Source organism: Elephas maximus, chromosome 1 (assembly GCF_024166365.1).
Source record: "Elephas maximus indicus isolate mEleMax1 chromosome 1, mEleMax1 primary haplotype, whole genome shotgun sequence".
In the NCBI taxonomy this organism is placed as follows: Eukaryota; Metazoa; Chordata; class Mammalia; order Proboscidea; family Elephantidae; genus Elephas; species Elephas maximus.
Genome location: NC_064819.1, coordinates 183,006,032 through 183,029,392, shown reverse-complemented (window position 1 = coordinate 183,029,392; position 23,361 = coordinate 183,006,032). Strand labels below are relative to the sequence as shown.

The 23,361-nt window shown below is 40.1% G+C and overlaps 1 protein-coding gene across 3 annotated transcripts in view; it reads right to left on the bottom strand.

The window, feature by feature from the left end:
* DSE (dermatan sulfate epimerase) overlaps nucleotides 1-19,575 on the bottom strand; it is a 75,535-nt gene extending 55,960 nt beyond the window's left edge. The window contains exon 1 of one of the 3 annotated variants that reach the window (XM_049899460.1): nucleotides 19,531-19,575. The gene's annotated coding sequence lies outside the window, so the exon portion shown is untranslated. Of the gene's footprint in view, nucleotides 1-18,074; nucleotides 18,617-18,643; nucleotides 18,864-19,530 lie in introns of those variants that run through there. The other 2 variants (XM_049899468.1, XM_049899451.1) reach the window with 2 other exon arrangements.
* Between the last annotated feature and the right edge of the window lie 3,786 nt (nucleotides 19,576-23,361).

Here is a 23,361-nt window from a genome sequence, read left to right as displayed (position 1 = left end):
GTTGTCATGAGCTGGAATTCACCTGATGGCAATGGGTTTGTTTTGTTTTTTTTGGTTTCTTCCATCAAAATGAATCTGCTTTTAAAATAATTACATCTTAAATACTACCTGATTTTAACATTAAGAGAAAACATAACCATTGGCCTGAAACCATAATATCATTTCTCCTGTGAAGTGTATCCTCTTAAACTAAATTAACATTCTCCTTCTAGAAATATTGTTAATTCTAACCATAAACACTGCTACAAAAAGAAGTTTGGTGTTTGAGAGAAGTTTCCAGCCTCCATCTGACTTAGGCAGCCTCCATATTTTGACCATGTGACTGATAAAACACCTCACACATTCAAGAGACTCCTTTCCTGCTGCTTACAGCCTGGTTACTATAAAAGCCTAAGTAGTGAAACATAAAAAGATGGTGATGAAAAGCCCAATGAAATACCACAGTCTGGTGCTAAGACATTTTTTTAAAGTTTTCTAGAATATAAAAGAAACATAGAGAAAAGTGACCTGATTGGGAAGAAAACAGATGGAGCATAGAGAAGAGGAGTTTTAAGATACTGTAGTATTGATATGGAGAGAAAGGTGAAACAAATCTTATACAATCAGTCTTTAACCAGTTGATAAATACTTTGTTTTAATACAATAAAAATGCTAAGTAGGAACTGTAAAAGAGCCCCAGTGTCACAACCAGTTAAGCGCTCCGCTGCAAGCCAAAGGGTTAGCGGTTTGAACCCCAACCCAGTGGCTCTTCGGGAGAAAGACCTGGAGATCTGCTCTTGTAAAGATTACAGCCAGGAAAATGCTAAGGGGCAGTTGTACTCTGTCACATGTGGTCACGTCAAAATGGACTCCAGAGCACACGATAACAACAGAAACTGTAAAGGCAATTTGCATTTTAAACATTAAAACTGACTATTTCTTCCACATTCACATAATTAAATCGTCTTTCATTTCTAAGATTTTCAAATCCAGATGAGAGCAGAAGTTATGAGGTTAGAGCCCCCCAGAGACAAAGGCTAACGTCCCTTTAAGACACCTCACTTAAATCTTTCTAAACAGAGAACTCAAAGGCCTCCTTCAGCAATACGAGCAAGTTTTTTTCTGAGTATTTTTAAACTTTATTCCATATGGAATAAGGTTTTTAAAATACTCAGAAAGAATTTCCTCGTATTTAGCATAAATCCCTCATGATGCTTGCTGTAAGTCTGTTTCCTCCTCTTTTTCTTCAGGGAAGATGGAAAACAGCTGTTCAACATTCCCCTTCAGGTTCCATTTTCCTTCCTGCCAGGCCCATTCCCCCAAGGGAAAAGTGAAAACTGCAGGTGATTCCAAAATCCAGCTGGCCCATGCCAGATTATCCACAGGGTTAGTAAGCCTGGCCCCATTCATACCTCCTGGAATGATATCATTAAATAGCACAGGCCCCAGGAAAAGCTCTTTACCAGAATTTGTAGAATTCTAGAAATCCATCGCTTAGAGTCTGTTTTGGGATATATTCAAATAATGAAAACACCACAGCTTCTGGATTTGATCAAAATGAAAACTTTTGTGCATCAAAGGATTTTATCAACAAAGTGAAGAGACAATGTACACATTGGGAGAAACTATCCGGGAAGCATATATCTGAAAAGGGTCTAATATTCAGAATATGTAAAGAACTTCAACAATTAAAAAAAAAAAAAAAAGACAAAGAACCCAACCCTCCCTCCAAAAAAAAAAAGGCAAAGGGATTAAATAGATATTTCACTGAACAGAGTATATAAATGGCCAATAAGCACATGAAAAGATGCTCAGTGTCATTACTCATTTTGTTGTCGTTTGGTGCCATCGAGTCAGTTTCAACTCACAGCAACCCTATGTACAACAAAACCAAACACTGCCTAGCCCTACACAATCCTCACAATCGTTGCTGTATTTGATCCCACCGTTGCAGCCACTGTGTCCATCTCATTGAGGGTCTTCCCTTTTTTTGTTGACCCTCTACTTCACCTAACATGATGTCCTTCTCCAGGGACTGGTCCCTCCTGATAACATGCCCAAAATATGGGAGATGAAATCTCACCATCCCTGCTTCTAAGGAGCATGCTGGCTGTACTTCTTCCAAGACAGATTTATTCATTCTTCTGGCAGTCCATGGTATATTCAATATTCTTCGCCAACACCATGATTCAAAGGTATCAATTCTTCAGTCTTCTTTATTCACTGCCCAGCTTTCCCATGAATGTTAGGCAACTGAAACACCATGGACGGAAACCCTGGTGGCGTAGTGGCTGAGTACTACAGCTGCTAACCAAGAGGTCGGCACTTTGAATCCACCAGGTGCTCCTTAGAAACTCTACGGGGCAGTTCTACTCTGTCCTATAGGGTCGCTATGAGTCGAAATCGACTCGATGGCAGTGAGTTTGTGTTTTTTTTTTTTTTTGGAAACACCATGGCTTGGGTCAGGTGCACCTTAGCCCTCAAAGTGACATCTTTGCTTTCTAACTCTTTAAAGAGGTCTTCTATAGCAGATTTGTCTAATGGAATACGTTGTTTGATTCCTTGACTGCTGCTTCCATGAGCACTGATTGTGGATCCAAGTAAAATGAAGTCCTTGCCAACTTCTGTATTTTCTCCATTCATCATGATGTTGTTTATTGGTCCAGTTGTAAGGATTTTTGTTTTATGTTGAAGCGTAATCCATACTGAAGGCTGTGGTCTTTGATTTTCAACAGTAAGTGCTTCAAGTCCTCTTCACTTTCAGCCATCTGAATATCGCAGGCTGTTCACGAATCTTCCTCTAGTCCTGAAGCTATGTTCTCCTTCACACAGTCTACCGGCTTCTCGAATTTTTTGCTCAGCATACAGACTGAAAAAGTATTTTGAAAGAATACAACCCTGATGCAGACCTTTTGTGATTTTAAGCCACAGTATCCCCTCGTTCTGTTCGAATGACCGCCTCTTGGTCTATGTACAGGTTCTGCACGAACACACAAAAAAAATGAAATTTCCATTCTTCGCAATGTTATCCATAATTTGTTAGGATCCACACAGTCGAATGACTATGCTTAGTCCAAAAACACAGGTAAACATCTTTCAGTGTTCTCTGCTTTTAGTCAAGACTCATCTGACATCAGCAACGATGTCCGTCTTTCCACATTGTCTTCTGAATTTGGCTTGAATTTCTAGCAGTTTCCTGTCAATGTACCGCTGTAACCAATTTTGAATTATCGTTAGTCATTTGGGAGACGCAAATCAAAACCACAATGACATACCACTTCACCCCCACTTGAATGGCTATGATGAAAAATAAAAGAAAATAACAGATGTAGGCAAGGATGTAGAGAAACTGGAACCCTCATTCCACTGCTGGTGGTAATGCAAAATGGTACAGTAACTGTGCAAAAGTTGAGTGGATCTTCAAAAAGTTAAACAGAGAAGTACCATATGACCTAGCAATCCTAATTCTAGGTATATACCCCATAGAACAAAAACAGATACTTGTACACACCAATGTTCACTGCAGTACTTTTCACAATAGCCAAGAGATGGCAACAACCAAAATGTCTGTCAACAGATGAATGGATAAATAAAATGAGGTACGTACATACAATGCAATATGACTCGGTCATAAAAAGAAATGAAGCTCTAATCCATGCTACAACACTATGAATCTTGAAAACACTAAGCTGAGTAAAATCAGTCACAAAAGGACAAACATTATATGGTTCCACTTACATGAAATAGGAAAACGTATAAAGACCAAAGTTTATTACTGATTACCAGGAGCAGGGGAGGGGGAAAGGAGGAGTCTTACCTTAGAGGGCACTGAGTTTCTATTAATGGTGGTAGAATAATTTGGAAGCTGACAGTGGTGATAATTACTCAACATGATGAACATAACTTATGTCACTGAACTATACATGTAAAAAATACTGAGCTGGCAAATGTTTTGTTACATATTTTTACCACAATAAAATAATTAAAAAAAAAATAGCACAGCTTCAAGAAGAAAAGTTCACAGTCAGGACTGAAGAGAAGGTAAGCAGTGTTGTCCTGCAGCTGTATAACATCTTGACCTTCACTACCGCCCACACTAAATGCTAGGGTGTTGAGTACACCTTGGTATGAAACATTTTCAAACTACCTGATAATTTTTAACATGCAAGTCTTAAGTTTTTTATCATTAAAGCAATTTTTGGGGTGTAAGATAACTTTAGAAACTTAGTAACTCAATAGTCCAATCTGAATGACTACTTTGTGAACTAAGGGGTCGATTTCTAGTCAGTTATTTCTTTAAATGAATAATCTATACTGTATTCAGGTTAGAATCAAAATTTATAAATTTGGGCAGAGAAACTGCAGATTACTACATTTTATACCAAAATTTACACAACTAACACTAACACTGCTACCTATCACTTTAGAAACCGCTAACTCATATCCTCATTTTGCCTGCAATAGCCATTTGGTTCCAGCAGTTAAGCAGGTATGCTGCCTGGGTACTTCATCAATAAAAATATTATAGACTCACAACCTTGGTGAGTCCATTTCCTTTACAAGTTCCTTTTTAGAATTATGAAATGCTGATTCAACTTTGTTGTGGTATAACATCTGCATGCATTAAATGCCTATTGCTTTGTAGCTAAGTTTGTTACACACAAGAAAAATGCCAATTTTTTTTGCAAAAGTACTGATTTAATCAACAAATACAACTTTACAACTCTATGGCATCTGTGTACAAAACCAATATTTCAAAAGGAAAGCTTTAAATGACAGATTTTTAACTGATTATAAACCTATTATTCAATTTCTACCAAAAGAGTATATAAGCTAATTTAAACACATGCTGAGAATTTTACTATGATTACCCTGTTATTTTTCATACTCATCAGGAAGAGAGGCACTATAAATTCTGCAAATAACACAAAAATAAAAATTTTCTGACATGTAGACACTCACACATTCAGTTGCAAACTCACTAACCCTATTTAAGACAAAGCAGATAGACACAAATACTCCACAAAGGGTATGTCGTCTATGCACAACTAGGAGTCAAAACTGAATATACATCTTTTGCTGTATTTTTTTTTAAAAAAGGAAACAAAACCAAATGAAACCCACGGCTGTCAAGCTGATTCTGACTCATAGCAACCCTATAGGACAGGGTAGATCTGTCCCATAGAATTTCTAAGGAGTGATTGGTGGATTCAAACTGTCTACCTTTTGGTTAGTAGCCAAGCTCTTAATCACTGTGCTACCGGGGCTCTGGTAAAAAAAAAAAAAAACGGGGGCAGGAAAATGCTTACCAAATGGTTATAACTATTCTCAATTATAAAATGCCAAAGCAAGCCACACTTATTATCAGTATTGTTTATAACTTTAACACATTACTGAAGAGGCAAATGCAGTTCAGTCAGGAATTGTTTACTAACATCTGATGAGAAACAGCACTCACCAAGATAATGCGTACAGAATATTTCAAGGGAGTTGAAACAAATAGAAGGAAATCCAGTGGTAATCTTAATACACAGAAAATTCACAGTGGTATTCTGAATTAAGGATTGAACAAACAACTCCATCCAAGAAATAAATGCCTTTCACAACTTCTCTTCTTTTTCCAAATTAAAATCATTCCCTCTTCTTCATGATTTCCAACAGGCTCTATGAGCACAGTACCTCCAGCAGGTTTATACTCTTCTGGGCATCTGAAAGAGGTCATGGAGTCCACACCCTCAACAGGCTGGAGCTTGCCTAGATCTGTCGGAAGTAAGCAACACAACTGGTAAAGCACCCAACAATAAAAGACCTGAAGCCAGCAAATGAGAACTGTGCAGTCAGCCCAGGGCTCTGCAAGAATTAGAAGAGGCCTCACAATGGAATTCTTCCATGGCATGTGAAGAGATACCAGAGTGGAGAAGAAGAGGGGCTGCAGAAAGGCACTTAAAATAGCGAGTTACTGAAGCCTGGGAGGAACATATGCATGCTAGGAAGCTGACAGTTCATGGGCAGTAGTGAGTAGTAATAAAAATAAAGGAGATGTATAAGAAAATGAAAATTTAAGACTCTAATAATATGAATTTGGAATAATAAAAGAGAAAGGTAGAATTAAATGTGTAATTTAGGTTAATTTCATATTTAAGGTACATCCGAACAACTCGTAAATGAGACAAGTCCTTTACCTTCATACTACTTCCACACCGCTAAAATGACCTTAATACATCTACTCTACATCTCTATTTCCTCTAAGCTAAAATAACATTAGAAGAAAGATAACCCTCTGAAGAAAGTAAAAAGTACTAAGCAATCTTAAAACGCAAGTATTTGTGCAGCCACTGTGTGATCAGAGACTTTTCCTTTCCTTCAATTGTCTACATGCATCTGATCTGTAATAAGAGTTTATTAATTCTAATGACCCCTCATTTCCCATCTACCACATTTTCTATTTCTCTTTCTAGTTTGGTTCTTTTCTGTAACTCTTCTCCAATCAGCTAACCAAAACTCTGTTCTACACATGACTAGAAGCTGTGGATGCTAAAGTTAGATGGGTGAGCATTTAGGACTATATGTTTATTACTAAATATACAGAAAGATTTTCTTTAAAGAACAATTATTTCAATTAAAAATACTATCTACTTACCGTAAAGTTTAATTTGTAGAAGGGAATTTCCTATTAGAATTGAGCATTAGAATATGCAAGGCTTTTTAAAACTCACTTATTTCTAATTATTGCCATCACCAAATGGAAGCATAGAACAGTGCCTTCGGAGTCTGGAATTTTAATCTCTACTCCTATCCTGGCACTAACTCACCATAGGAATTGCACTAAAAAAAATCTGGGAGGCGGGGAAAAGATGGCAGAGTAGTCAGATGCTTCTGGTGGTCCCTCTTACAACAAAGACCCGAAAAAACAAGTAAATAGATTATATACGATAATCTAGGCGCTCTGAACAACAAAGACAAAGACAGTGGAGTCAGACTGAGCAGCAGAGGGAGGGACAGACAGTTCGGAAGCAGCGAGGATTTGCCAGACATGACCTGCAGGCTGGATCAGCTGGCACACCCAGGCTAAGGCAAGCAGTAGCACTCAGGACATGTTTTCCACACTAAGAGACACCTGAGTGGTGGAGAGTCTGCTCAGGCCTCTGGAACCAGGGAGAAGTGGCACTGAATTGACTAAAGTTAAGTACAAGTGTCTAACCTAGCGTGTACGATCAAAAAAAAAAAAAAAAAAACAACACTTCCTCCCTCTGGGAAGCACTTTTTCCCTTTACCTGGCCCCCTCCCCACTCTGCTCTGGGTCCCAGTCTGACTTCAGCTATTGCTGTGCCCCCTGATCCAGAAGGGGGACCCACCACGTGCTCTAAGCCATTCTCCCAGCTTTTGAGAGGGAACAAATTAACAAACAGGAAAAAATAATCTCCTAGCTCCCCTTTGCTAGGAACTCAGGGCAAGCACAGCCACACAGGCATAAGAGGTCCATGAACTCTGAATGCTTTTCATGCCTTTCACCCCTGCCTAAACCTGTGTGGGCCTATTTCAATAGCATAGGCTCTCATCAGCACAGTACAACAGGTACATACCTGAAGCCGATTTCCAACTGCAACAGCTGAGGGGGAGTGGCAGATTTGTGCCATCTACACCACCCTGCCCATTAAACAGGGTTCTCACCAACCCTCATCAGGGGCCTGAGGTCTGGTGGCTCCACCCACTTCAATGAGCCACCTGCAACACGGGTCCAAGAATAAGTGGTGTCTCCCAGTCCTTACAGCCAACAGCATTGGGTGTCCAAAGACCGGCCACAAAACTGACATACCTACGCACTCTAGGGAACAGAGACACACCTTCCAGTCAGGGACTCAGAGGAAGCCGTCAGCCCTGTACTTTGCTCAGCACATGACCCCCTACTACAGCAAATGCATGTGCCTACTCCAATCACCCCCACCTGTCTGGGACTGTAGGTGAGAGCCTGCACCACACACTCAGTGACCAAAGACCTGGACACCTGAGCTGAATCCACACAAGAAAAGCAAATCGACTCCTGGGCTTATATACCTATTAACAGCTCTAACCACCTTGTGACAGGATGTGACAGCTTCAAAGAGGCCAATGATCAAAGTAGCCCACACCACCAGCCTATCTGGGCATATTCAAACGAAACAAAACAAAAAGCTAGAACACCGAAAGCAAACATAAAATAAATAAGTACAATAACTTATTGATGGCTTGGAGACAACAGTCAATACAAAATCACATAAAGAGGCAGACCATGATGGCTTCAGCAAGCGACCAAAACCAAGAACCAAAAAAACCTCCTAGAGGAAGATAACTTCTTGGAATTACCAGAGGAAGAATTCAAAAGATTAATATACAGAACTCTTCAAGAGATCAGGAAGGAAATCAGACAAAACACAGACCAAACCAAGGAACACAAAGACAAAGCAAGAAAGGAACTTAAGAACATTATACAAAAGCATAATGACAAATTTAACAGGTTGCAAGAATCCACAGAGAGACAGTAAAGAGAAATCCAAATGATTAACAATAAAAAATTTCAGAATCAGACAACTCAATAGAAAGTCACAGGAGCAAAACTGAGGCCATGGAAGTTGGAATTAGTGAGGCTGAACACAAAAACACTTGACATCAATTTATTTGCAGAAAAATCAAATAAAAGAATTTAAAGAAATGAAGAAACACTAAGAATTATGTAGTACTCTACCAAGAGGAATAACCTACGAGTGATTGGAGTACCAGAATGGGGGGGATAACAGGAAACAAAGAGAGAATTGTTGAAGATTTGTTGACAGAAAACTTCCCCAATAACATGCAAGATGATAAGATATCTATCCAAGATGCTCATTGAACCCCACACAGGGTAGATCACAAAAGAAAGTCATTAAGACATATTATAATCAAACTTGACAAACTCAAATATGAAGAGAGAATTTTAAGAATGGCTAGGGATAAAAAAAAAAGTCATCTACAAAACAGTTAATAAGACTAAGCTCTGACTACTCAGCAGAAACCATGCAGGCAAGGTGGCAATGGGATGACATACATAAAGCCTTGAAGGAAAAAAAAATTGCCAGCCAAGAATTATATATCCAGCAAAACTGTCTCTCATATATGATGGCAAAATTAGGGCATTTCCACAAAAACAGAAGTTTGGGAAATTTGTAAAAACCAAACCAAAATTACAAGAAATACTAAAGGGAGTCCTCTGGTTAGAAAATCAATAATATCAGATAACAACTCAAGATTAGAAGACAGCACAGAACACCCAGATACCAACTCAGATAGGAAAGTCACAAAAATAAATCAAAGCTAAATCACTGAAAATGGGAAGAGATGTCAATACGTAAAAGATGACAATGATAAAACAAAAAGGAGGGACTAAATAATGCAGTCAGAACTTTCAAATGGAGAGGAAGTCAAGGCAATATCAAGAATTAAAGATTGGTTTAAACTTAGAATAACAGGAGTAAATATTAAGGTAATCACAAAGGAAACTAACAATCCTACACACCAAAATAAAAACACAAGGAAAACATAAAGACTGAGAAAATACAAAATCAACAACAATGAAAAAGATACAAAGAAAAATGACTCAGCACAGAAAATTAAGTGGAAAAAAGAAACTGTCGACAACACACACGCCCCCCAAAATACATCAAAATGACAGCATTAAACTCTAATCTATCAGTAATTACAAAAAATAATTATAGTGAATGTAAATGGACTAAATGCTCCAATAAGGAGACAGAGTGGCAGGATGGATTAAAAAAACATGGTCTGTTTATATGCTGCCTACAACAGACACAACTTAGACTCAAAGACACAAACAAACTGAAACAAAAAGGATGGAAAAAAATGTATCAAGAAAAACACTAATCAAAAAAAGCAGGAGTGACAATATTAATCTCTGACAAAACAAGGACTTTAAAGCAAAATCCACCACAAAAGATAAGCAAGGACACTATATAATGATTAAAGGGTCAATACATCAGGAGGACATAACCATGATAAATATTTACGTGCTCAACAGGGCCCAAAAATACATAAAACAAACTTTAACAGCATTGAAAAGAGAAATAGACAACTCCACAATAACAGTAGGAGACTTCAACACACCACTTTCAGTGAAAGACAGAAAATCCAGAAAGAAGTTCAACAAAGACATGGAAGATCTAAATGCTACAATCAACCAACTTGATCTCATAGATATATCCAAACACCCCACCCAACGACAGATAGGTATACTTTCTTTACCAACGCATATGGAACACTCACCACAACAGACCTCATATTAGGCCAAAAAACAAGCCTTAACAGAATCCAAAACACTGAAATATTACAAAGCATCTTTTCCGACCATAAAGCCATTAAAAGTAGAAACCAACAACAAAAAAAGCAAGGTGAAAAAAAATCAAATACATGGAACCTGAACAACACCTTGCTCAAAAACTACTGAGTTACAGAAGAAATTAGGGACGGAATAAAGAAATTCACAGAATCAAATGAGAATGAAAACATACCCTACCAGAACCTTTAGGACATAGCAAAAGCAGTAATCGGTGGTCAATTTATAGCAGTAAATGCACACATCCAAAAAGAAGAGCGAGCCAAAATCAAAACATTAACCCTACATCTTGAATAGACAGACACAGAGCAGTAAAAGCAGCCCACGGGCATCAGAAGAAAGCAAATAATAAAAATTAGGGCATAAATAAATGAAATAGAGAAGAGAAAAAAGTTTAGTTCACAAAACCAAAAGCTGGTTCTTTGAAAAGATCAACAAAATTGCTACACCACTGGCCAAGCTGACAAAAAAAAAAAAAAAACAGAAGAGGAAGCAAATAACCCAAATAAGAAACGAGATGGGTGATATCACAACCGACCCAAATGAAATTAAAAGAATTATAACTGAATACTATGAAAAATTATAATGTAACAAATTTGAAAACCTAGAGGATATGGACAAATTTCTAGAAACACACTACTTACCTAAACATAAACACAGGTAGGACAACTAAATAAACCTATTAACAAGAGAAGAGATTGAAAAAGTAATTTAAAAACTCCCAACAACAACAACAAAAAAGCCCTGGCCCTGACGGCTTCACTGGAGAATTCTATCGAACTTTCAGAGAAGTTAACACCACTACTACTAAAGGTATTTCAGAGCATAGAAAAAGATGGAATACTCTCAAACTCATTCTATGAAGCCAGCATAACCGTGATACCAAAACCAGGTAAGACACCACAAAGAAAATTACAGACCAATTTCCCTTATGAACTTAGATGCAAAAATCTTCAACAAAATTCTAGCCAATAGAATTCAACAACATATCAAATCAATCAATGTAATCCATCACATAAATAAAACAAAAGACAAGAGACACATGATCTTATCAATTGATGCAGAAAAGGCATTTGACAAAGTCCAATACCCATTCATGATAAAAACTCTCAGCAAAATAAGAATAGAAGGGAAATTCCTCAACATAATAAAGCACATTTATACAAACCCAACAGCGAACATCATCCTAAAGGGGGAGAGTCTGAAAATATTCCCCTTGAGAACAGAGAACCAGACAAGAATGCCCTTTATCACCACTCTCATTCAACATTGTGCTGGATGTCCTAGTCAGAGCGATTAGGCTAGAAAAAGAAATAAAGGGCATCCAAATTGGTAAGGAAGAAGTAAAAGTATCCATATTTGCAGATAATATGATCTTATACACAGAAAACCCCAAAGAATCCACAAGAAAACTGCTGGAATAAAGAAGAATTCAGCAAATTATCAGGAAACAAGATAAACATATACAAATCGCTTGGATTCCTCTACACCAACAAAGAGAACATCGAAGAGGAAATCACCAAATCAATACCATTTACAGGAGTCCCCAAGAAGATAAAATGGTTAGGAATAAACCTAATCAGACACATAAAAGACCTATACAAAGAAAACAAACAAGACACTACTGTGAGAAACCAAAAGAGACCTACATTAAATGGAAAAACATACCTTGCTCATGGATAGGAAGACTCAACATGAAAACATCTATTACCAAAAAAAAAAAAAAAATTTTTTTTTTTTTTTTTTTTTTTTTACCCAAAGCGATCTATAGACACAATGCAATTCCAATGACATTTCCTAATGAAATCGAGAAACAAATCACCAACTTCATATGGAAGGGAAAGAGGCCCAGATAAGTAAAGCACTGCTGAAGAAGAACAAAGTGGGAAGCCTCACACCACCTGATTTTAAAACCTATTATACTGCCACAGTAGTCAAAACAGCCTGGTATTGGTCCAACAACAGATACACAGACCAATGGAACGGAATTGAGAATCCAAATGTAAATTCATCCACCTATGAGCAGATGATATTTGACAAAGGCCCAAAGTCTGTTCAATGGGGAAAAGACAGTCTCTTTAACAAATCGTGCTGGCATAACTGGATATCCATCTGCAAAAAAATGAAACAAGACCCATACCTCACATTGTGCAAAAAACTAACTCAAAATGGATCAATGTCCTAAATATAAAATCTAAAATGATAAAGATCATGGAAGAAAAAATAAGGACAATGCTAGGAGCCCTAACATATGGCTTAAACAGAATACAAAACATAACAATGCACAAACACCAGAAGAGTAACTAGACGATTGGGAGCTCCTAAAAATCAAACACTTACGCTCATCCAAAGACTTCATCAATAGGGCAAAAAGACAACCTACAGACCAGGTAAAAAAATTTTGGCTACCACATATCTGATCAGGGACTAATCTCTAAAATCAATAAGATATTACAAAACTTCAGCAACAAAAAGACAAATAACCCAATTAAAAAACGGGCAAAGGATATGAACAGACACTCCACCAAAGGTGACATTCGGGCAGCTATCAGATACATGAGGAAATGCTCACGATCATTAGCCATTAGAGAAATGCAAATCAAAGCTACAATGAGACACCATTCCACCCCAACAAGACTAGCATTAATTCAAAAAACACAAAATAATAAATCTTGGAGAGGCTGTGAAGAGACTGGAACACTTATATGCTGCTGATGGGAATGTAAAATGGTATAACCACTTTGGAAATCGATTTGGTGCTTCCTTAAAAAGCTAGACATAAAGTACCACATGATCCAGCAATCCCACTGCTTGGAATATATCTTAGAGAAATAAGAGCCCTCATAGGAATAGATATATGCACACCCATGTTCACTGCAGCACTGTTCACAACAGCAAAAAGATGACAACCTAGGTCTCCATCAACGGACGAATGGATAAACAAATTATGGTACATTCACACAATGGAATATTACACAACAATAAAGAACAATGATAAATCCACGAAACATCTCACAACATGGATGAATCTGGAAGGTGCTACACTGAGTGAAATTAGTCTGCTGCAACAGGACAAATATTGTATGAGACCACTATTACAACAACTCAAGAAAACATTAAACACAGAAGAAAACATTCTTTGATAGTTACAAGGGTGGGGAGGGAGTTATCTTAGGTGAAGGGAAGGACAACACACAGCACAGGGAAGTCAGCACAACTGGATTAAACCAAAAGCTAAGAAGTTTCCTGAACACAACCAAACACTTCAAGGGACAGAGTAGCAGAGGCAGTGGTCTGGGGGCCATGGTCTCAGGGGACATCTAAGCCAATGACCATAACAAAGTCTATTAAAATAATCTGCATTCTACTTTGATGAGTGGCGTCTGGAGTCCTCAAAGCTTGGGAGTGGCCATCTAAGATGAATCAATTGGTCCCCATCCACCTGAACCAAAGGAGAATGAAGGACACCAAAGACACAAGGAAAATATTAGTACAAGAAACAAAAGAGCCACATAAGCCAGAGACTCCATCAGCCTGAGACCAGAAGAACTAGGTGGTACCTGGCTACCACCAATGACCACCCTGACAGGGAACACAACAGAGAGTCCCTGATGGAGCAGGAGAAAAGTGGGGGTGTAGAACTGAAATTCACATAAAAAGACCAGACTTAATGGTCTGCCTGAGACTAGAGGAACCTCAGAAGACATGACCCCTGACTCTCTGTTAGCCCAGAACTAAAAGCATTCCCAAAGTCGATTCTTCAGACAAAGATTAAACTGGGCTATAAAACATAATACTCATGAAGAGTGTGCTTCTTAGTGCAAGTAGATACATGAGACTAAATGGGCAGGTCCTGTTCGGAGGAGGAATGAGAAGGCAGAAACAGATAGGAACTGGTTGAATGGACAGCCAGGGTTGGAAGGGGGAGTGTGCTGTCACATTACAGAGATTACAACTAGGGTCACATAACAATATGTGTACAAAATTTTGTACAAAAAACTAACTTGAGCTGTAAACTTTCACCTAAAGCACAATTAAAAAAAAAAAAAAAAAACTTCCCCTTTCAGTACTCGGACCTTATACAATAGCCTGATTCCCATGTTGGGTACTGACTTGAGGTCCAGAGAATTTTGTTGTGTCATTCGAACATCTGCTGGTAATTTGTTAAGCACCCCCACCCCCAAATTTATTCTATAAATCATGATCAAGGAAGGTAATGTAGTTGCAAGATGAGAAAATCCTAAGGCATTTAATATAGTAGTAAGAACAATCCTGTCCTCTGCTTGGACACATTCTTTCAGGAGATTGCTGGTCATCTCACAGGGTGCCTTACCCACTCCTTCAGCCACAAAAAACGTCCAGTCCCTCACAGAAAATAAAGAAGCTCCCTCTACCACAGATTCTCCTCAAAGACCTGCCACAAACACATCTCAGGACAATTATCATATTTCTCTCTTTTCATTTACAGGGTCGGGTGGGGTGTGGGTAAATAGTAGGAGAAGAGAAGGTGGTGGTGAAAAGGATAAAAACATTTACATTACTTAGGACTCAAACATGACAATAGATTTAAGTAATATTTAATATACGCTGCAATTTTACTGTTTTTTTTTGTCCCATTTAAAAACTGAGATTAGTGATACATTAAGTCCTAAATTTAAATATTTTATCTTCCTTTTTTCCGTCCCAATCATTGCTGAAATCGTAATACTGAGGGGCAAGCAGAATTTTTTTTCATGTAGCACAGGGTGATCCAGACAAACAGAAACAGGTATCAAATATTCTGTCACAAATGACATTAACATATAAACAAACATTCTGTTGTTTAATTTCAGAACGTATTGTCATCTATGATCTTAAAACACTTTTTTAGAGATTAAAAAAAAAAATCTTTATAATGAGGAAAAGGTTGAGCAACATCTGTGAAGTTAGGAATTTCACCTCACATAATCGCCAGGTTCGCTGGTGGCGGCACTGCAGGTATTGGACTGGAAAGTCCACAGATCCCATTTAAATGAACTGTATTAACTAATCTGTGAATTAATTTGATATACAGGCAGTCCCCAGGTTACGAACGTGTCACTTACACACAACTTGTACTTAAAAACAGACTGCCATAAAGCCTAAATTAAAATTTTGAGCCAAATACAATGGTTTGTAATAACGAGCACTCGTACTACTTTGTGACGTTCATGAAAACATTGTGTGGTTTGAAAGTGTTTCTTAACTGTTTTATACGCATTAAAAAAAAAAAAAAAACCTGTTGCCATCAAGTCAATTCTGACTCATAGCAACCTTATAGGGCATAGCAGAACTGCCCCGAAGGATTTCCAAGCAGCGGCTGGTGGATATGAACTGCAGACCTTTTAGCTAGCAGCTGAGCTCAACCACTACACCCCCAGGGCTTCATTTCACAAGATAAATATATATACCATACACTATGACAAACGTTTGATTAACTGACTCTAATTAAGAACCATATGTAGTACCTGTTTCGACTTTCCTACAAATTCAACTTAAAGACAGACTTAAGAACGGATCTCATTTGTAACCAGGGGACTGCCTGGATATTAAACTAGAAGTACACACAAATGTTAGTCACTATGGTGGTCCTCACCCCACATCCCAAACCTAGCTGACTTCTAACTAGCTTACCCCATGTCTTCCCACAACTGGGTCCCCAGCCTCAAAGGAACTTGAATTTTTAAAAAAAAATTTTTTTTTTAGGACCATAGACCCTCATAACACCCAAAAGGCAAAGGTCTATACTGTGTTCTGCTGCAAGTTTTCATTTCTTTTATTGAGAATCCCCTCATACTTCCTGCCCATATACTATCAATAGGTCCCTGGGGAGTGCAAATGGTTTTTGCTCAGCTACTAATTTAAAGGTTGGCAGTTTGAATTCACTCAGTGGCACCACAGAAGAAAGCCTCGTTATCTGCTTCCTTAATCATTATCACATTTCTCCTCATTATTGTTATTATTATTATTATTTTCTGATGGCATGTTTTCAGTATTGGAATGCATGCTTACTAACTGAGTGTGTTTAAATCTTTGGTTGATAATATGGATTTTAGGAGCACTGGTGGAGCAGTGGTTTACAGCTTGGCTGCCAAACAAAAGATAGGCAGTTTGAATACACCAGCTGCTCCCTGGAAACTCAATGGGGAAGTTCTACTCCGTCCTATAGGATCACTATGAGTTGGAATCAACTGGACAGCAATGGGTTTGGTTTTTGGTTTTTGGGAATATGGATTTTGAGAAATATGATCTAGCAATGTAATGCGCCAATGAGGCGAATGGCACTTTGGCACCACCGATCTGTGGCATGACAGAACTATGTAGATAATTTATTGTTGGCGCCTTTCCATTAGGTTACGCAGGGAACCTCTGGTTTTCCAAATATCAGACAGGAAAACCAAAACAAACCCATCACGGCTTCCTAACTATCATACCGGGAAAGCCGTAATTATGCTCACAAGCCTTATCTCACAGAAATAAAAGGGAAAAAAGCAGAAGTTTACAAAACTTAACACATCCAGGAAGCATCGCCTAATAGAATGCTCAAACTGCACGAAAACAAGGCTCCAACTCTGGTATGCTAAGCTTCATACATTTCAAGAGGGACCCGCCTTGACACCAAATGCATTAAAAGCAGAATAAACGCCTTAGCTCTAAGGTCCAGACGCGTAAAAAGTGGCTGGCATACTGTTTTTACCAAAGGTAACCAAAGGGCTAAACATTACAGCCGAGAAAAGTCTATGAAGCAGTACTCCCTGTAACACATGGGGTTGCCATGAGTCAGAAGTGACTCCATGGCAATGGGTTTGGGGCTTTATACTAGCAATATTTTTTAACCTGAATGTCAAAATGTACTTTGTAGGCCACTGTTTTTATTTGATTAACTAAAAGTTGAAGAAACTGAAACTGACATCATTTAACAAGTCAATGAAAAATAACTCTTCCCAAGTGCAAACTCTTCAGCTGTGGTTTATGTTTTTCTATCTATCCAGATTAGCAGTTCCAAGACACCTAGGGCTGTCTGTTTCTTACACACACCTGTATGTCTCCTAAGAAACCAGCACTGTCCTGCACTTTTTGCACACAGTAGTCAACAAATGGCAGAGTCATTAAATTCAATCTTTTCCTTTCTCTAGTTTTACTAGAACACATCTTACCTACATAGTTCATAAAAGGATTTAGATTTGTACAGTGACCTGAAGAGAAAAAAATCAGATAATCCTGTTTTATTTCTTCCAAGTTACAAACATTTTTATGATCCCATTAAGTAGTAGCCTGAGCTGTCTATGAAATACTGTACATTCTCCAATTTAACGTTCATTAACTAGCTTTCTCTAAACCATGACTAACGAAAAACTTATAAAAGGACTTTATTACAAGAAGATCCCTAGAAACTCAAAGTGCCATTTCCTGACCTAAGGAATTCCAGGTAAATGAGGTTCACCTCATGCTTTAAAGCAATGGATTCGGTTTCAACCTTAATACCAGCCGGTCTAAAGGCAGGCTGCTGCCTAAAATAAGAGACGAAAACGAAAAACTTCTGGGGTTACAAACGCAGCTCAGATTCTGGCCCCTGGCAGATGCCTGGGTCCATGTGGCATCGCTTACACAGCTTCCCAGCCTGTGAGTAAGCCCTCTCCTTCCCTAGACACACGCCCTGACCAGGGGCTGCTCTGGGATCCCAGCCCGCGCGGCGTCCCAGAGTGAGGTTTACCAACAATTTCTCCATGCGTCGTTGGAGCCAAGCGGCGCTGGAATCCACGTCTGGGGGAGGCTCGGAACGTGCTTCCTCGGCTTCTACAGCCGCAAAGTCGGGCTACCAGAGCCAGAACTCACACACCACCCGACTCCAGCCTCGCTAACCAGGGTATGTGAGAAAGGGAGGTCGTGAGGCTGTGCCTCGCACGGGGCAGAGGGAAGCCGAAGCCCCGCGGGCCGTCCGTAAAATCACGGCTGAGCCTCCAGATCCCACGCACCCGAAAGCTTGTGCCCGGCGCCGTGCTGGCCGTTCAAGGGGTGGGAGGGAACGGAAAGCTGCCCCGCCGCCGGGGAAGCCCATGGCTCCGCGCGCGCCCACCAGACCAGCCGAACCGGGCCCCGGCGCGCAGCCCGCAGGGCTCGGCGCCCGGCGAGGGACGTGGCTCTTCGCCTCCCGCGGGAGCCGGGCCAACCTGGCTGGCGATCAGCCCAAGGCCCCGGAAGAAAGTTGCGTCGTGCGGGGCCCAGAGCGGCGTTCGCCGCACGCCCCTTCCCTTCCCTTTCCGTGCGTGCCTCTCCGCTTACCGCTCCCGGCTAAGTCTCTGTCCTCTCCTGCGAAGCCTCCGCAGCCTCGGCCCAGGCTCCAGAGCCCCTTCCCGGCCCCTCTTACTCCAGGGCGCCCGGGCCCCCGGCGCCCTCGGAGCCGAGCCCTCAACGCACGCGCCGCGCCATGGGTGCCCTTGGGCGCCGCGCCATGGGATGCGCCGCTGCAGCCCCGGGCGGCGCGACTGCGAGCCGGGCGGGCGCGGGCGGGTGGGTGTGGGAGGAGAGAGGCAGAGGGCGGGGCACGGCGGGCGCAGAGGCTCCGCTGGAGGGAGGAGGAAACCGCAACGTCACCAGAGCCCACGCCGGCGAGGATGGAGAAGGGGAACCCGGGACCCCCCCCCCCCGCCCCCCAGCACCCCGACCTCGGATCCGCCCCGCTTTCTCCCCCTCCTTCTCTGCCGGGATCGCTGCTCCAAGCGGCGCTCGGCCTTCTCCGCCACTCGGGCCCTCGCTCCACGCGCCCCTCCCCGCCAGGCCTCCTCGGCTCTTACTTGGTCTAGTTTCTAATGACCCTTACGCTTTGGGTGCAAAGATATTTTTGGAGGCCAGGGGGAAGAGCTGATGCCTCTGTAAGGCAGGGGAAGAGGAAAGCTAGGAGAACCTTGAAAATCATACTACGCGATGGAGTGTCCACTCCAATCCGCCGTCTCCAAAATAGTTACCCCCTCTCTTCTGCATTAAGTTCCACTTTCTTCTCAAGGAGAAGGTGGAAAAACACCTAATCAGACGGAGTTCTCGCCTCAACTATAGTAACGAAATACACTAAATCCAAAAGCAAATTGAACAGATTTTAGTCATAAAACGTAGGGTATCAGGAGCAGACCATCTGACGTCGTATGTAGCCCACAAGAGGAAGGTTTATTTACCTTATCTCCTAAGCCTGTGTGTGAAGACCTCGAAGGATGTCTTCGGGTGGAGTGTTTACGATCTTATTAGTCACAGCCTGGTTGGAGACGGTTTCTCCTGTACTCTTAACACCAATCACTGCACACAAGCAAAGTCGGCCGGGTTCAATCTGGCTCAGGCGAGAGGTCAGATATGACTAGGCCGTCACCTCGAACCTAACCACATCAGTGTTAATATGTAATTAACCTACCAGAGCTAGACTGTACAAAAGTGACAGATGTTTACACTACCAATTCATTAGTATGAAAGGTGTTTTACTTGGGAGCAGTTTTTTCCTCTTTGCTTCAAATGCTCTGTTTAATTTCTGTAGAGATACCTCCACTCATTCTCCCTGCTGTCAGAGGATCTCAAAACCTACAAAGAAGTTTCCATCAGACCACATTAGGAAAAAATGTGGATGTCTACTTTTCTGTTTCTCTTTTTCAGAAATGTCATTGAAGAGAGACTCCTTACAAACAGGTTGGGAGGACCTGGCTTGTTAAACGGGGCCCTGATTGAGCAGTGGTTAAGAGCTCAGCTCCTAAGCAAAAGGTTAGCAGTTGGAATCTACCAGCCACTCCTTGGAAACGTATGAGGCACTTCTCTGTCCTATAGGGTCACTGAGTCAGAATTAACTTGTTGGCAATGGATTTGGTTTGTTAATTTTTTTAAATGTTCAAAGAAAGAAATGAAAAAACATTTTTTAGTGCTCATTCAGGTAAATCATGATCTGCATGAACTCCTAGATCTTTTAGAGGTGTCCTGTAGAGGTAAACAACAGGGGCTCTGGCATTTAGAAGAACTAGCTTTAAATCTGGTTAAAATCCCAATTTTATAGTTTGCTACTTGACGGTTTTGGAAAATCAACGTTAGAGTTTCAATTTCTTCATCTGTAATGTAGGGATATCCCTCAGTGGTGCAAATGATTAAGTGCTCACTACCCCAGTGGCATAGTGGGTGAGAGCTATGGTTGCTAACGAAAAGGTCAGCAGTTCGAATTCACCAGGCACTGCTTGGAAACCCTATGGGGCAGTTCTACCCTGTCCTATAGGATCACTATGAGTCAAAATCTACTCCATAGCAATGTGCTTGTTTTTGTTTTTACTAATCAAAAGGTTGGTGGTTTGAACCCATCCAGAGGCGCCTCGGAAGAAAGACTTAGCGATCTGCTTCCCAAGGGTCACAACCTTGAAAACCTTGTGGAGCACAGTTCTACTCTGCACACACGGGGTCGCCATGAATCAGAATCAACCTGATAGCAACTGGGTTTTCTTTTTTTTTTTTTTGGTAAATGTCGGGATGACACTTTCATTGAATGGCTTTAGAGAAGATACAATAATAATAGCTAATATTTATATTTATCGAGGACTTACTACACAAAAGGCATTTAGCTAAAGGATTTATACATATTAATTTTGAGGTTTTTTTAATTCAATGATTAAAGAAGATAAAACATATGCTCCACAAGGGTTAGTTTCCATTTATTTTCTCAAATTGTAAAGAGACTTAGAGAAAACATCTGGTTTAATTTCTTTAACATCTCAACAAGTATTCGTATAGTACAGTGATTCTCCAATTCAGCTCTAACAGTAAAATCAGTGGAAGAGTTTTGATAAAATATTTTTGCCAAGACCCCACACCAGACCCATAAAGTCAGAATCTCTGCGCATCAGTATTTTAAAACCACCTCCTAGGCGATCCTAATGTGCAACCAGGGTTGAGAACTATTCAAATGAAGCAGTACCCACTCTTCCCCTTCACCCCTAGTTTTGCCTTGGGTTAACCAGGAAATCTGCTGCTGAATAACATCCATCTCTTGCAAAGGGTCCTCCAATGCCCCTCCAATATAGCAGATCTGCACAAGGTTTAGAGCTTGGCTGCTAACCAAAAGGTGGGCAGTTCAAATCCACCAGCCGCTCCTTGGAAACCCTGTGGAGAAGTTCTACTGTGTCCTATAGGGTCGCTGTGAGTCGAAATCTACTTGAAGGCAGTGGTTTTCTTGTTGTTGTTGTTTTGTTAGAGTCTTAACACAATACATCTAGCCTTGATTCCACAGCAGAGTGGAATGGGTAAATACCAACTCCATCAGCTTGTCCTCATCCATTTTTTGAAAGCTCTTGGAAAGTGATTCTCTTTGCCAATCCGCCTTCCAAAATATGATTCCAAGAATTGAATGCAGTACCATTCCAGGTTTCATTCAATTCATACAGACTAGAAGGATTTTTTAATGCCTTCGTTCTAGTTATTGTATTTCTCTAATTGCATCCTGGGAGTGTTTTAGGCAGCAGTATTACCCTATTGACTCTTTTAATACAATCCACTAAAATCCTAAAGTATTGAAGTCTTTTTCACAAACGTTGATAAAACATAACTACACTCATTGCAGTTTATGTTCAGCACCTAACACACACACAAAAAAATTTTTTTTTCAGCACTTAACATAGGATTCTATTAAATTGCATTGTGCAAAATTAGGCCTCTTCTTAGCTTTCTGACATGTGGAGTATCACTGATTACTTCCAACAAGTAATCCTGCCCCTTATTTCATGTCCTCTGCAAATCTGTCTGTGTGCCATGTCCATCATTTATGTTCTCATTTTCAGGCACCTTCCACTGCAGACTGGCACTTAATTAGCATGCTGTTGATAAATATTTTCAACAGTTGAGAATATTACCTAGTCTAATTTTATTCCCTTGTCCCAGGGCAGCAGGTAGTGTGGATGGCACCTTTGTAAGAATTAGAAAAAGTCATCCATCTGGTAGGCTGAGGGATTATGAAAAATCAACTGCTTCCTCCCAGATGCAGCCCCAAACAGCAGATGTGCTTTGTCTATTAAATTTCCTTGCTGTGCTGGTATAGCAACATTGTCAAAAAAAGGAAATGACTAGCTAGTGAACTCTTTTTAACTTCTGCTGGATCACATCTTCCTTTTCTAAGTGCCCACAGATGTTACGTTAATAATAGGTTGTTAATTTTGCTCAGTTATCTGTAAAAAGTCCCATGTCTTGGTTTCAGGAATCAAGCTTCTGTTTTTTATAAAGCTGAAACTCTGTTTGTCCACATTTACTCTTTAGTCTTCATTTCTGTCTTTGCTGATTCCAGCTAGAAGTCCTTATTTGTAAACTCTTCTTGCTGAGATGTAATTTTTTAAGTCAAGAGAAGTTAAGCTTAGAGAGCTTAATTTTTTTTTTTTTCTTTTGTCCTTACAGGTTCTTCACCTTACAGGAGTCTTCAGTTAACTCTTGAAAAGTTGATTTACCCTTCTAGTTTAATGGTCATTTTTCATGACAGGGAAGACAAGAAAAATGGGTGGGGGTGGAATAATTTCTGTTCATCATCCATTTATCTCAAGTACTCGATGCACTTTGGGTAGGTGCATCTCTTCCATGTTCTTCTTGTCTGAACTGGACAAAAGCAAAAATGATGTAATTTCTGTGGCCCTTAGTTCATTTTAGGCTCTAGCCTAATAGACATCAATCTTATAGGTCCAGTTCAGGTACATGGTTTCTGTCCTCTTTTTAGTTTAATCCCTTAAATTAAGCTCAGATCTGCTGTTTAGGTTTTACTAACCAGCCACCTAGCCCATGACTGTACATTGTTTCAATCCTTAAAATTTTTTTTTTTTCTTTTTCTCCTGCAGGCCAAAAATATTGCATCTGTAAAACCACCTCACCCTACAACTAAGAGACTCTCTTATCCTCAGGTCACTGAAGAAGTATGGTCATTTTGGTTTCCTTAGGCTGTATTGCCCTCTACTTATGTTGACTTGTCATTGGTGGTGGTGTTAGGTGCTGTCAAGTCGGTTCTGACT